The following is a 14931-nucleotide window of genomic DNA, read 5'->3' on the forward strand; positions in this document are numbered from 1 at the left end:
TACTTTCCTTTTTATGAGTTTCTTTTTGTTTTGTGTTTACACCTGAATATTCTTTTTAAGAAACATATTTAAAGTGCATTAACTATTTTATGTACCTGAAATTTCAGATCACAACCCAGCAAAAATGTACAGAGAAAGTTCATTCATTGTGACTTCCACATCAATTGTATTATCTGACCAAAGTTTTTGGTATAGTCAGCAGACCCGCAAGCATAGCAGTTTATTATATTTAGCCCTATTCTTAAATGACTTTATAGTAGAATGACATCATGGCTCCCAAGTTTACATCTTTAGCAGACCTCTTTCCTGAACTCCACACCTTGGAATTCTCCTTTTTTCCGCTCTTCCTCACATCCTACATCTAATCCATCAAGAAAGAGCCACCTTAAAAAGTTATCTAGGATCAAACCGCTTCTCACCTCCTCCGCTGCTACCAGCCAAATCGCAACCACCAATGTTTCTTGTCTGGATTATTTTGGTACTTCACCTCCACCTGCCCCCCACAAGAAGTCTCCCTGCTTTCTCCTCATGCCCCATTACAGTCTATTCTCAACACAACAGCCAGGGTGATCCTTTTGAGACATGTATTGTGGTCTCTTATCTGCTCAAACTCTTGCAGTGACTCCTCGTATCATTGAGTATAAGCCAAAGTCCTTGCTATGTCTCCAGAGGCCCTACGGCATCTGGCTATCCTACTCCCACCCCCTTTATCTGACTCTTTTCTTCCTACTCTTCACCCTTGCCTCCTCCAGCCAAACTGGCCATCTTGCTGTTCCTCAAACACGCTAGCCACACTTTGCCTCGGAGCCTTGGTTCCAGCTATTCCCTCTGCCTGGCAACATCTCAACCCAGATGCTTGGTTAACTCACCTCTTTCACGGTTTTAATCAAAGTTACCCTTTCCCATGAGGTCTACCCAGACTACCCTCCCTTTTTCATACTGGTAGTTACCTCCCCCACTTTCACATTGTTTAAAAATTTTCTTAAAGTTGAAAGGGGAGCCTCAATTTTACTGTGCCTAAAAATCACATGGGGTTCTTGTTAAAATGCAGATTTGAGTTCGGTAGATCTGGGGTGAGGCTGGCATTTATAGCCAACCCACAGGTGTTACAGATACTATTGGCCCATGGACCACACCGAAGAGTGAAGATCTAGCATACTATGTAACTTACATATTTATTACGTTCAACGGTTTATGTCTCTCCCTCTGGCTAGAACATAAGCTCCCCCAGGGCAGGATCTTTGTCCTCTCACGTATTCCCAAGTACCTACGCGGCATCTGGCACATGACAGACAAGATATTTGTTGTATGAATGAATCAGTAGGCATTACTAAATATATAACTATGTATGAAATACCATCATGTCTGATTGAATCTATTCAGTGGTTTTCTGTTGCTTCTAGTACAAACTCCAAAAATCCTACAAATCAGAGATTATGATGTGGTTTCAGTCTGGCGTAGATTTTTAGCATTTCAGAATTTAAAATACTAATTACTAATTACTAAATTTTAAATACGGGGCAAGACTGATTTAGCACACCTTCGATAAGTGGTTCGTATACTGTGAGAGAAGTAAATCATCCACTGAACTTTTAGGGAGAGTTCTGTTCCAGGTACTATAGCGACCGTGACGTAAGTAAGAGGCCAGACTTCCACCTGGGCTGAGTGACAGTACACAAGTTACTTTTGACTCATCTGTAAAATGGGAATAATAATATCTAAAAAAGTTGAAATAAAGATCAAATGTAATCATGTGTGTGAAGTACCTAGCAAGGAGTCTGATAAACAGCAAGTGCTTTTGATAGTAGCTATTGCTACATGGCAGTTAGCAACAACAAAAAAAATGGAGAAGACTTTCAATAAAGTAGCTCCAGAAATAGTCTTTTAAAAATATAGCTGTGTTAAACAGAGACAACAAACTTATGGTTATTAAAGGGGAAGGGGGGGAGGGATAAATTAGGAGTTTGGTATTAACATATACATACTACTATAAAAACCAACAAGGACCTACTGTACAGCACAGGGAACTATACTCAATATTTTGAGTACAGGGAAAAGAATCTGAAAAAGAATATATATATTATATAAAACTGAATCACTTTGTTGTATACCTGAAAGTAACACAACATTGTAAGTCAACTATACTTCAATTTTAAAAAATGTAGCTGTGTTTATTGGCCTGATCGTGATTAAATCCTATTAGGTCAGATGAAAAAAAGAAAATTGAGACTGGAACTGTATTGAGTTCTTGGTTCAAGTGGCTGTTTTCCTTGTGGCCCCTTCCCTCCCTCCTCTCCCCTTTGCTCCCATCTTATTTGCCACTGTTGGATTCATTTCTTTGTCTCAAGTCTTTCTTTCTCCTGTTAAAATGTAGATACATCAGGAAATAGATAACTGCTCTTTATCCTTATCAGTTAGTGACATCTTAGTTTGTATGAGTTTATCAGATGTTTCCCTAAGAGTGGGTTATTAAAGAAAACTTATTATAGAAAATTTCAAATATATACAAAAGTAGAGCAAACCATATAATGAGGCCCAGTATTCATCACTCATCTTTGGCACTTGTCAAGTCCAATTTCATGTCACCTCTACCACCCTCTTATTTGAAAGCAAATCTCAGACATTTCAAGGTGTAGATCACATTTCAATATGGATCTCCTAAGTAAAGGACTCATTTTTTAAAAAGTCACAATACTATTATCACCCCCCCAGATTAACATAATATCTTGATATCATCAAATATGCTATCATTGTTCATTTCTCTAATTACCGTTTTTTTTTTACATTTGAGTCATGATCCAAATAAGATCCCCTAAGGGTAGATTTTAGTGGAAAAGGGAGAAGAGGTGAGAAACAGATGGCTTGAGGAACCAGAGAAAATTAGACAAGTGCAGCGAGAAGAAGGCTTGAGATGGTGTTTTTCTAACGACTTTCCCATGGATTAATAATACTGGATTTATGAAGGATATACTCCAAATGGGCTCCTAAAGATCTTCCAGGGTGCTGGAGAAATTCCCATTTGACCTGCTCCAGGTTTCACTGGTTATCATAAGAAATGGACTTCAGTCCATAGTCGTGTATAACAATTCAATTTCAATGCCAACTTCCTTAACATAAGGCTGCGAATTAGAACCCCAAATTAGATTAAGCCTATAAGGCAGTGGGGGTAATCATTCTAGATATATAGAGGGAACCCTTGTTCTAAATAGATGTGTTGAAGGCTAATTGAGTCATTGTGTTGGGCTCCAGCCAGCCAGGTTTAATGAGCAGTGAAAGGTTGAGTACCATCTCAAAACCAGTTTTCAGAGAAGGGAGGCAGACACGGCCCCCTTCCAGGATGGATCAGAGGAGCTGAGTGTGGTACTCAATGGGAAGAATGTCTGATGTATCTCATGGACCACTTTAGAGAGACAGGAACTTTTAGGAAGTACTTGGGGCTTTTGACCAGATAAAAAGCTGAGAGAGTGTTTTTTCCACACTCCCCCCTCCAAAAAATGTGTTCATAGGCAGTAAATTGGTCCTTTACACCATAAAGGCAGACAGTACTTTTAGCTAGAAAGCTGTCAAAAAACAAAAACAAAAAGAGAACAGAACAAAACAAAACAAAAGCAAAACCTCTCCTTGAAGAAGTTAACCTGGAAATGAAACTCCCCCTTTTAAGCTTTCCCCAGTAAGAACGCAAGTTCTGAGAATGGCTGACTACCCAAAGTCACACAGCTAATTTAGGTCAGAACTGAGGCAGGAGCCACCTACCGGCCTATGACAGGGCAGGGGCAGGTCTGAAGGAGGTGAAGAAACCCTTTGCAAAATAAAAAGTTGATCCAGAAAACATTGTCACAGCTTTTGGGTAAACTTTCTTTTTTTTCCCCTGTAAAATGCATCAGTTTCTCTTTGTGCCTTCCATTTCCCATGCCTGCTCTCACGGTGTTCAATTTATGCCCTATTTGTCATCACCTGGTGACTCAAGCCTTCTTGGGTGGAGGTGGTGGCAGGTGGGAGATAGGAGCCTTTTGTACAGTGACCCCTGCTAAGTTTTCTTGAAAGCCAGTAAAAATACTCATTAGTTTTAATCTACTAATTATAAGCAAATGGACCTTTTAACATTAGGAAATACAGCATTTTTGTTTGCATTTATGATCATTGTCTATTTTCCATTTATTCCCATCTATTTGCAATAAGTGCATTTTGGGGCCAACTTGGTTTATGCTGTTCCCCAGGAAACAAAAAGAAAAAAAGAAAACCCACAACCGACCAAGCTGCTTGTATAGCCATTCCCATGGAGCCCAGTGCTTCCTAGGCATGAAATTGACTGACACACAAAGGCAGCAGGTGCGGGGCCACATGCCACTTGCTGCTTTTTTTTTTAGTGTGTGTTTATAATCAGTAAATGGCTGTGGATGTTTAAATGGTTCCCTAATACTGATGGAGAGCGGATGCCATTGTAACTTGAACTTGTATTGCCACGCAGATGGTGGAAATAAACATCCAATTCTGCACACAGTTTTGTTTGCCTCTTACTTTTAAAAGATCGGCTGAGCATCAGGCATCCTTGGTGCCAGCAGGGACTCTTGGGCGGGTCGGGATATAGGCGAGCAGGGCTGCCGTCGGGTTCCAGATTAGCTTTTGTGTTGAGAGCCCTGAGGACAGCAGGTTTCCTGAAAGTGGTTGAGGGGGTTCATTGCGGCAGTGGACCCCACCCCGGAACTACCAGGCGGCAGCTCCAAATATCCCTTCCTACTCGAGACGTGCCTCACACCTTTAATCTTCTCTGTTAGACAAAACTGTTCTATACCTCAGGAACTCTCGCTGTACCTTCCTCTCCACCTTTCACTTTCTTAGACACTTTGAAAAATGGAGTTGGTTCAGTACTGTGGTGATGGCACCAGCTTTAATTTCACCTTCCTAGCTTCCCCTGCTGGTCCCTCAAATTGCCTCCTTCCTGGGGGGTCATCGATCTACGTACTATATTTTCCTCCCTTGGCACGTTGGAGGACCTTAGTAAATATCTGTTGGTCCAGTGATCAACTAACTTGTTCACACTACAGAAAAAACCGGTAGGGTTTAACGGCAGCCTATTCCAGAAACATTTAAACAAATGTTTTAAAGAATTCGGAATAAAGATAGAAATGAATCTCTGTGATCTTTTGCAAATCAGTGAGCAGAAAGAACAGGGCGGATGTGGGGATAGGGAAGTCTTCCTAGCACCCTGAGATTCCCCGGGGAGGAAGCCCGCTCCTTGGGAAGTGGGTCAAACTTGGGAAGGACCAGGAAGCCACTTCTCTGGGGCAGAGGCACTGGCCAAATAGGAATATGAATGCTTGAGGGATGATTCCTCTCTGCAGGGCCAAAGAAACTGCTAGATGAGCGAGGGGCACAGGGTTTACACCAAAGGCCATTTCTAGCAGGTTTGGTCTGTTTCATTAACGAATCATGCAAAAGCAAAGCAGAACTCCCCCTCCCCAAAACTGGCTTATTTTCCTCATGCCAAGCTCCTTTCTTTCCATCAAATAATTTAGTAATCCTTCCCATTTCTATAGAGTGCTTTCCGGATTACAAAATGCTTTCACATACACTATTTTGTTTTCATCTGCTGTCAGTCTCTGGAGCTGGGCAGGGCGTGATGATGATGTGTATTTTGCATTTAAGCCCCAGAGAGGTTTGGTGATTTAGATGGCTTGTCTGGCCTCATTCCAAGGGGTAGGAGGGTCTAGAAACCCTGGCACTCAGGGCTCTGATGCTGGCCTTGGAGCTTTCTTGGAAACTTTGGAACAAAGATTAAGATCCTGTGCTTTGGAGGAGGGATAGGCAAACTTGTCCTGTAAAGAGCCAGGTAGTAAATATTTTAGGCTTTGTGAGCCACACGGCCTCTGTTGCAACTACTCAAAATCTGCGCAGACAATATGTAAAGGAATGGGCATGGCTGTGTTCCATTAACACTTTATTTATGGACACTGAAATTTGAATTTCATATAATTTTAAGAGTTGTGAAATATTCGCCTTTTGATTTTTTTTTTCAGTCATTAAAAGTGTGAAAACTATTCTTAGCTCATGGGCCACACAAAAATAGGAGGCTGGTTTGGTTTTGCTAATGGGCCATGGTGGGCTGACCCTCTTTTAGAGCTGGTTCTGCCACTTATTAAGCATGTAATTTGGGGCAGATTACCTAGGTAAGCCTCAGAGTCCTCAATGACAAGATTGGAAAAGTCATAATGATTTCCACCTGCAAGGACTACAGGATGAAATGCAATAATTGTAAAGTGTTTAGCAAATCACTTATACGGTTAGCCCTCAGTGGATGGGAGGTGTCATGATTTGTTGATGCTACATTCTAGGGAACCATTTGTCCTCCCAAAATATACTGATAGGGGATTCTGCTCTCTCTCAAATGACCTCAGCCTTTTCCACACCTGGTCCTAATGAAAATTTGTGTATTAAAGGGAAATCCAGATATGTCCACAGGACAGAAATACTTTTTTTTTTAAGCCAAAGATAAACCTTTAAAAAATAATAACTCGTGGTGACAAGAAAGGCCCAAACGAAATGAAAACAGGCTGCATGTTCGGCCTGCTGACAAAATCAGGATAAGGAGCTTCTGCTTTCTGGCCTTAGTTTCTTCATCTGTAAAATAGGGATAATAACGATGGTCTCTACCTCATAGGATGGAGGAGAAGATGAAATAGGATAATAGGTGTCAAGGGCATAGCACGGTGCTTAGCCCGGGGTCAGCACTCCTCCAGGGCAGGTGGACTTCATGTTCTGTGCCTCACTGGCGCCCCCCTCCAAGCTCAGGTTCTGAAGAGACCCATGTTGATGCTGATGGTGGTGGTGAAGTGGGGAGGGAATTGCCTGTTAGCTGAATATGCACCTTTTATTCCTGAGCATTAAAGAAACTGAGATCTTTGGCAACCCTTTGCTCCAGGCACCTAGAAGATTCAGCCCCAGGACTAGGGTCATGGTTCTGCGGGGCCCCGGCATCACCACGGGAGGCTGGGAGGGCAGCAGGAAGACGCCTGTGAGCCCAGAAAGCAGCTGAGGAGCTGAATCCAGGAAAAAATGCCGAGTCTGTCTGCTCAGCGTGTGCCAACCTGGCCTAGATTTGCCCATATCTGGCTCCCTGCTCTCCCTCCTCAGAAGCAGAAGCTTGTGACTTGGCACCTGCTTCTGGAAGCTTCCATAGACGGACCTTCTCAGATGATGCTACATCCTTGAGGCAGGAAGGATAGGTCTGGAGGCGAGAGCAGGGCTCTCGAGACCCAAGAGACCGAGTAGGGTGTCTGCCCTCTTGGGCCTGAAGTTCCCTGCCCGTCAGTGGGAATCTCGGCCCGCAGCCAGAGGACTCCTGACATTTGCACTGACCATGCTGCAAGGTGACCTTTTGCATCCTGCGGTGACGGATGGTGAGGACCGTTGGTAACCAAGCAGATGAAGTCCTGGGAGGTACAAATGAGGAAGGTCAGCCCTGTCCTTGGCTGTCCCTTCAGAGAGCTTCATTGCCGGTCAGTCATGCCTTCTGGCTGGGGGGCTGCACTGGCAGTGATTTGGGGCCTGCATAGGGGAAGGGGGGGGTGCTGCAGACTGAAGAGGAGCTGCTTTTCCCTGGCCCATCCATCTCTCCAGAGCCAGCATCCCACCTTCCCACTCCCACTCAGTCAGTCTTATATAAGCAGGGCTGGCAAAAATGACAGGTCAACTGGCCTTTCAGTTCAGGGGGACTCCCCATGGCACAGTCAGAAAGGGCAGAAGCCCTCTCTGGACCATTTATCTGTCTGAGATTTACTGAGCCCTGCTAGTTTCTTCTCAGCATTCCCACCTCTCCTCTAGAACCCTGACTTTAACTGGGAATAATGGCACCTTTCCAATGGATTAAATTTCCCAGCTTGCCTTGGAGTTAAGTGTAGCCACTTAGTAAGGTCAGGCCAATGAAATGTAAGCTGAGTTATTGTGTGGGACTGCTGGAAAGTTTCCTTAAGGGAGGAGTAGTACACATGTCTGTGCTCTGAATGCAGAATTCAGACATGATAGCTGGAGCTCAAGCAACCATCTTCGACCATGAAGTAGACACACTAAGCCTAATGGAGTAGCTAGGTAGAAGGAGTTTGAGCCTCTGATGATGACAGTGCCACAAAGCTTTCCCTAGGTTGCACACCTGCAGACATTTTTCATGAGCGGTAGATAAACTGCTACCTTTTAAAACTCTTATTATCATGAGTTCATTTGTTACATGCAGCTAAACTGATACAAGACCCTGCTGTGTGCCAGATACTCTTTCAGGTGATGGTAGCGCAGCAGTGAGGATGGTACATGTGGTACCTGCCCTGTATACTCCCATTCTAGTGGAGAGAGAACCACAAATGATGAAACACAATAATTCCGGGAAATAATCAGTGCTATGAAGTACAGAAAACAAGGTAATATTGAGTGAAACATGACTCTAAGCCTGTCACATGTATTAGCCAAATTAATTTTCATGCCAATTCTATGAGATAGGGGCTATTAATATTCCCATTGTACAGTGGCCTGTGTAAGGACACACAGCCAGTGAGTGGACGAAGCAGCATGTGAATCCCAGCACTTAGCCTCCAGAGCCGACACCATCTAACAGTGGGCCTTGCTGCCCCCCGAGAGGCTAAAGAGAGAAACCCACTCAGCTGGCATTAGGCCCTCTTATTCCCGTCCAATGGTCTTTATATCAATACTGTTTTCGGCATGGTGGTCCTGGGGTGTGAGACTTCTTAAGAACCAGCATCCTTAGAGTACCATCTGGAAGCTGCACGACCTTTCTGACCTGAGTCACGCTGCCTCTCTTCCATTGCATATTATTGGTTACAGGTGAGTCACAAATACTGGCCCAAGGAGTGTCATAGACTCTGTGGACATATTTAAAACCACCACACATATCAATAAGGCATGCACTCAGTAATGGCCACTCTGGTTGGGGAGACCCCTGGGAAGAAAGGAGAGCACAGATGTGATGACTGGAACTCAAGCAACCATCTTGGGCCATGAGGACTCCACAGAGAGACACCAGGAGCCAAGAGCACAGCACAGACAACAGGGACTGTGTGCAGTCAGTCTTTCCAGACCTAACCTAACATGGCTAGGTTCTGGAATCTGGGATGCTGAGGAGGCCTCTGTGCTGCCCCAGGCATCAATTCCAGTGATCAGTGCTGGCGGAATTCCCCTCACTCTCCTGAGGGCCCTGTGAACTGCCAACCATTGCACCACCTGACTTGGGAATAACAGGGGCTGTGTCCAATTTAGATGTGCCCAGGTGCAGGGGAGTGTCCATACCAGGGCAGGGCCAGATAAGCAAGACTATTTATAGATGAGCTGGTGGGAGCATCAGTGGACCGATCTGAATCATTGACATCTTGGAAGTGGTGGTTTTGAAATCAACCTGTCTTTACAGGAATCAGCCTCAAATCCAGGACAACCTTCCAAGGTAAGTCCCTGGAGAGTCCCCAAAGCTGTGGAATTGCCTGAGGTTTGGGGAATATGGACCAGTGCAGGAGAAGCTTGGGGTCCTGCTCCAAAAGTCTTCCAAGTCCTCCCACCCCATCACCTCCACCTCCCTCATATCACCTCGGAGACGGTGAGCCACTGGCCCCAAGAGGTGTCACTAGATGGTTCATGGAATAGCAAACATAGGAATGAATATGTATTATCATATATTACATCATATACTACACATTATATAGGTATTATATATATCATCATGTATTATAAAAATATGTTATCATATGTTATCTGGCTTAATCTTCACTGCAACCCTGCAAGAGACCACCATTATCCCCCTTCTACAGAGGGGGATACAGATATTCAGAAAGAAGTAAGTCACATGCCTAAGGTCACAAAGCAAGCGGCAAGGACAAGACGGAAAGTCAAACCTGCCTGGTTCTGAGTCTTATTTTTCTTCCTCTGCCTTATTCTAACCCTCACACGTTGATGAGACAGAGGGAAAATTAGGTCTGGACGAGCTTGAGATCCTTAAGTGACAGTGGATATAGCTCTGCAGCTGCCTTGAGTTATTCAAGAGTGAGCTTGGCCTGGTCAAGGACACGTCCTACAGGAGGGGAGAATTCTCCTTGCTCAGCAGGTCCCAGGTGTTGCCCTGGAGGCCCCACGGATCGGGTTCCAACCAGACACTGCTCAGACCATCTGCAGCTTGGGACAGCAGGGCTCTGGGCAGCTGGGGAGATGCCTGTAGAACTATTCCCAGAAAAGGAGAACAAAGGAAAGTGTGGCTTATTAGTGGGGAAAAGGTGGAAAGGAGTCTGGAACTAAAGGAAGGATTTGAGTTTCAATGGGAAGACTTCTCTCCCTGCCTCTCATTCTCCAACTGGCTTTGACTGAGAACAAAGCATCGTCTTTTCATATGTTGAACAAATGGTTTGTCCCCAACAGTTCTTGGGAACCCGCGCCCCAAACTCACCCTGGCTGTGACCTTAGAACACAACGGCTGGGGAAAGCCTCTCTGTCTGAATACTTTCCTTCCTAGAAATGAGACGGGTGAGCAGAGATTTGCGTCTCAGCTTGGCTTTGCTCCATCACAGAGCCACACTCCGTTAACAGTACCCTCAACCCCAAAACCTTGGAAAACCTAAAGCTGAAAAAAATCTGACTTGAACTATGTGGAGCTCTTCTTAATCTTCCTTTATCCCACTTTGTGTGACTTGTCATCTATTTTTGCTGCAGAAATATCAGTGTGCTTTTGTACAGGATGCTGTCCCAATACGACTATGCCCCATCGTACCTTTCTTAAGACCCCCCCCAGAATCCCAAATATGGAGAACCTCTGGTTGCAGGAAGATCAGGTAAGAAACTGTGAGGCCGCCTGAGAAAAATGAGAACACCCTTCTCATCCTTCTCTCCTATCTCTGTCCTCCTCCCTCCTCTCTCCCCGCTCTTACCACCCTCCCTTAAAAAAGTCCTGCTTTTAAAGATACTCTGTTTCTTCTTTTCCTTGCCTTCCTACCTTTGCGTCTTCTTAGCCGTTTGGCTCTCTGTGCACACAGGTGCCCATCCATCCACCTGACAGAAGTGCATTGTGGGCCAAGCCCACAGTTGATGGTACAGATACAATGGTGACCACGTGGGCGGGGTCCTGCTTCAGTCCGGAAGTGAGGACAGGGGAAGGATAAGGAGCAACTCACCCGGACTGGGGTGGGGGCAGGATGGAGCCTGGTAAGCCGCTTTATTCCCTCCCGGCTTCACAATCCTTCCACCCAAAAGCACCACAAGTAAAGGTACTTATAGCACAATAGTCTCTCAACCCCATCCCCTGGCCATCCTCCCTTCTGTAGACCACTGTCAGGGGATCCGTGAAGGCTTCTTGAGAGAGGGACATCTAAGTGGGGAGTCGGAGGCTTTCATTAGCTGGGATGGCCATGTTTCCTCTTTATTATTTGATATCCAGTGTATTCACTGCCTAGGGCTACTGTAACAAAGTACCGCACACTGGGTGGCTTAAACAACAGAAATTTATTGTCTCCCAATTCTGGAAGCTAGAAGTCCCAGATCAAAGTGTCAGCTGGGTTGGTTCCTTCTGAGGGCTTTGAGGAAGACTGTTCCATGACCCTCCCCCAGCCTCTGGTGGTCTGCTGGCAGTGTTTTGCATCCCTTGGCTTCTGTTGCATCACCCTGATCGCTGCCTTCATCATCATGCCTCCTTACAGCATTCTTCCTGTGTGTCTGTGTCCAAATTTTCTCTTCGTATAAGCACACCAGTCACAATCTATTAGGGCCCACAGTACTCCAGTATGACTTCATTTTAACTAATTACATCTGAAATGACCCTGTTTCCAGATAAAGTCACATTCTGAGGTACTGGAGGTTAGGACTTCAACATATGAACTTGGATGACACAATTCAACACATAACAAACACCAAGTCTTTCCTTGTGGATGATGCTTCCAGGGAAGAGATTTCCGTCTCCACCATCGTCTTAGTCTGGGCTTATGACTCCTGAAAAGACTGATGGCGAATGAATCAGGAGGCAGGAAAGGAGCCTGACTGGCTTTCCTGGTGAAGGATGGAGAAGGGCAGCAGCCTTGCCTGTGATGAGCTGAGATGGGCAAAGCAGGGATGGGGCTTTGGCCAGGAGGACCTCCAAAGAGGCAGGGAAACCAGGGGGCTGGTGGGAGGAAGGCTAAGTTTCCATAAAGTCAGGACCAAACAGTGGTGCTAGAGTGACCTAAATGGGCTTTAAAAACAACCACTCGTCTGATGCAAAAAATATTAACAGAAAACTGAAAATAATCTCCCATATTCCATAATGTTATAAAGGGTCTTTAGAGTTAAGTTCAGAAAAAGTGACAGAGAATGGACAGATCAGTGTAGCACAGTGGTTCAGGACATGGGTTTGAATGCCAGCTCTGCCACTTAGCTGTGTGACCTTGGAGAAATTACTCACCCTTTCTGTGCTTCAGTTTTCTCATCTGCACAAGGTGGTTAATAGCTACTTCATCGAGTTGTTCCAAGAATCACTGTGAGTCTGTGAGTAAAGCCCTTGGAACAATGTTGAACACACAGTATGTTCTTCAGTAAACGTAGCTGTTATTATATAGAATGTTAGCATGTGTGGGAGCCCTGAACAGGCCATGACCACACTTAGTTTACTTCTAGCTTCTTCAGAAAGGCTCACCTTTAAACAACTGTTCAGGAAAGGAGTGAAAGTTTCCTTACAGGCTGGAGGACAGAGAGAGTATATTGAGCTACTTTAGATTAGTGTCATTCCCAAGGCTCAATTAAATTGCACCCCATGACACTAAACAACTTACTGACATGGCCATAAAACTGATAGGGGAGAGAGCCAGGGATGAAGAGAGTTTTTCTAGTTCTTTTTTAAGGAAAAAAGCATGAATTGTAGCAACTCCAGACTAGTGTGGCAACCATCACTTATAAAATTACTAGACAGTTTGGGCATGCTTATAGAAGAAAAGAGTGATCACCCAGTACTATTATGGGTTCCCTATGCTAAACCACTTCATATCTTTTAGATTTAGGAAATGCTAAATCCCTGGTGGACCTTGATCTTGTGCAATATTTATCAAAGGCATCCACGATAGCTTTTTGGACAAGAAGGTGAAATGTGTTCTGGCTATATAGCCCAAACAGGTTGATTCATCTTTGGTTAAAGCCAAAGAATGCTGATTAATAACCAGTTTGAGAGGAAAGGCTTAAGAGCTGAGTCCTGGGCCCGAACATCCTTCTGTTGTCTTTTAGAAATAGATAACCATTCTCCCCAGCACTATTCCTATTATTCTGATTTTTTCCGTCTGAATATAGTTTTAAGGTTTTTTGTTTGTTTGTAGAAGCACATTATGAGACTAACAACGAACTTGGGATAGTTTTGTATTTGCATTTTTTTCTTAAATTCTTCCCCCCCCCCCCAGTAATGAAATGTTTCATCCAGATTCAAAAGTTCGATAATCATTTCACGTTTCAGGTAATAACAAAGTCCCTGCAGCATCTTGCTGTTGAAGAAGGAATGAATCTAGTTGGTCAGTTAGCATTCTTTTCTGCTTTTGTTCCTTCAAAATAATTTTTTTTTTTTTTTTTTTTTGCTTAATACCAACTATGTGCCAGGCACTGTGCTAGAAATGAGAGAATCACAGGATCATAAAATCGGAAGGAATCTGGAGATTTTTTAGAGCAAGCGCAAAAGGCACTTTCCTGAAAACGTAGGAGTTGCAGAAGCATTTTAATGCAAGCCTGTGCTATACAGCCATCCTCAAAAGGTTTGCAAGCTTCCTTACCCTTTGTGCTGGGGTTTTACTTTTGAAATAAAAGCTGATCTCATGGGAGAGGCCATAAAGGCAAAATTGCAGTCCAGGCATCTTTTTTTTTTAAAGCAAGAAGAATGTTCAGAAAGGAAGTCCTAAATGATTACATTTGGCCAACCCTGGAAAAGAAGCAAACAAGCCCCTACCTCCCCCTCGCCACCCGCCCGACAACTCAAAAACCAAACAGCCCCTAGACATGGAGCACAGGCTTGTGCCCTGCCTTAGCCAGTCCCTTTCCTGGCCCTCATTGTGGTATGTGTGTGTGCTGGGCTCAGCTGTGTATACTGTTCCCTGCACATCACAAGGACATTTGTGCTTATAAGAGGAGTGGAACAGAACACGAATCATGGCTGGGACAAGCCGGGAGCGAATATCCCTGAGTTCTTCTCATTGCGGCTACTTTTTATACTTCATAGTCCTGTAAAGCGTGTTCTCTAAAAATGACAGGCCACATTTAAAAAGGAAAGGAGCATTCTCTTCTCTAGCCTCGCTCATCCCCCCCCAACCCCTTATTTGCAGCCTTTAGGTCAGATGGCAGTTCTATCACTCAGGGGTGACTGGATCGTGTAATCCAAATGGCGATGTTTAGTCAAGCTGAGGGTTGCCCTGAGTTGCTGGGAATTTGGGAGGTCACATGCTTTTGTGCAAGTGGCTGAAAGTACTTTACAGAAATAGGAACTGCGTCTCCATGATCTCATGCAATAGTTCTTCCTCCCAGCTGCCCATTAGGAGTAAGTACCACGGGAGCTTTGAAAAAATATCAATGCCCGGGACCCACTCCAGACCAAGTGATGCAAATCTTTAGGGATTGGCTTAGGTTTCTGGAATTTCTTAAAATCTTGCCAGGCGTTTCTGAACCACAAAGGTGCCAAGAGCTTGGGGTTCAACATCAGGGAGACCTGCATTTGAAACTCGATTTTACTGCTACCTTTAGAGGGGTGTCCTTGAGGACGTTTCTGAAACTCTTTGAGGCTGTTTTCTCAGCTATAAAATGGGGAATAATAGTAACTACCCTTCAGGGTTGAGAGGATAAATAAGACAAAATATGTTAGTATTTGACTCATGGTAAGTGCTCAGTAAGTGGTTGTTAATATTCTTATCAGGGTTTTCAATCATCACCAGCTGCTTATGGACCCTGGGCTCACAC

The sequence above is a fragment of the Eschrichtius robustus genome, chromosome 4 (assembly GCF_028021215.1).
Source record: "Eschrichtius robustus isolate mEscRob2 chromosome 4, mEscRob2.pri, whole genome shotgun sequence".
NCBI classification, from domain to species: Eukaryota; Metazoa; Chordata; class Mammalia; order Artiodactyla; family Eschrichtiidae; genus Eschrichtius; species Eschrichtius robustus.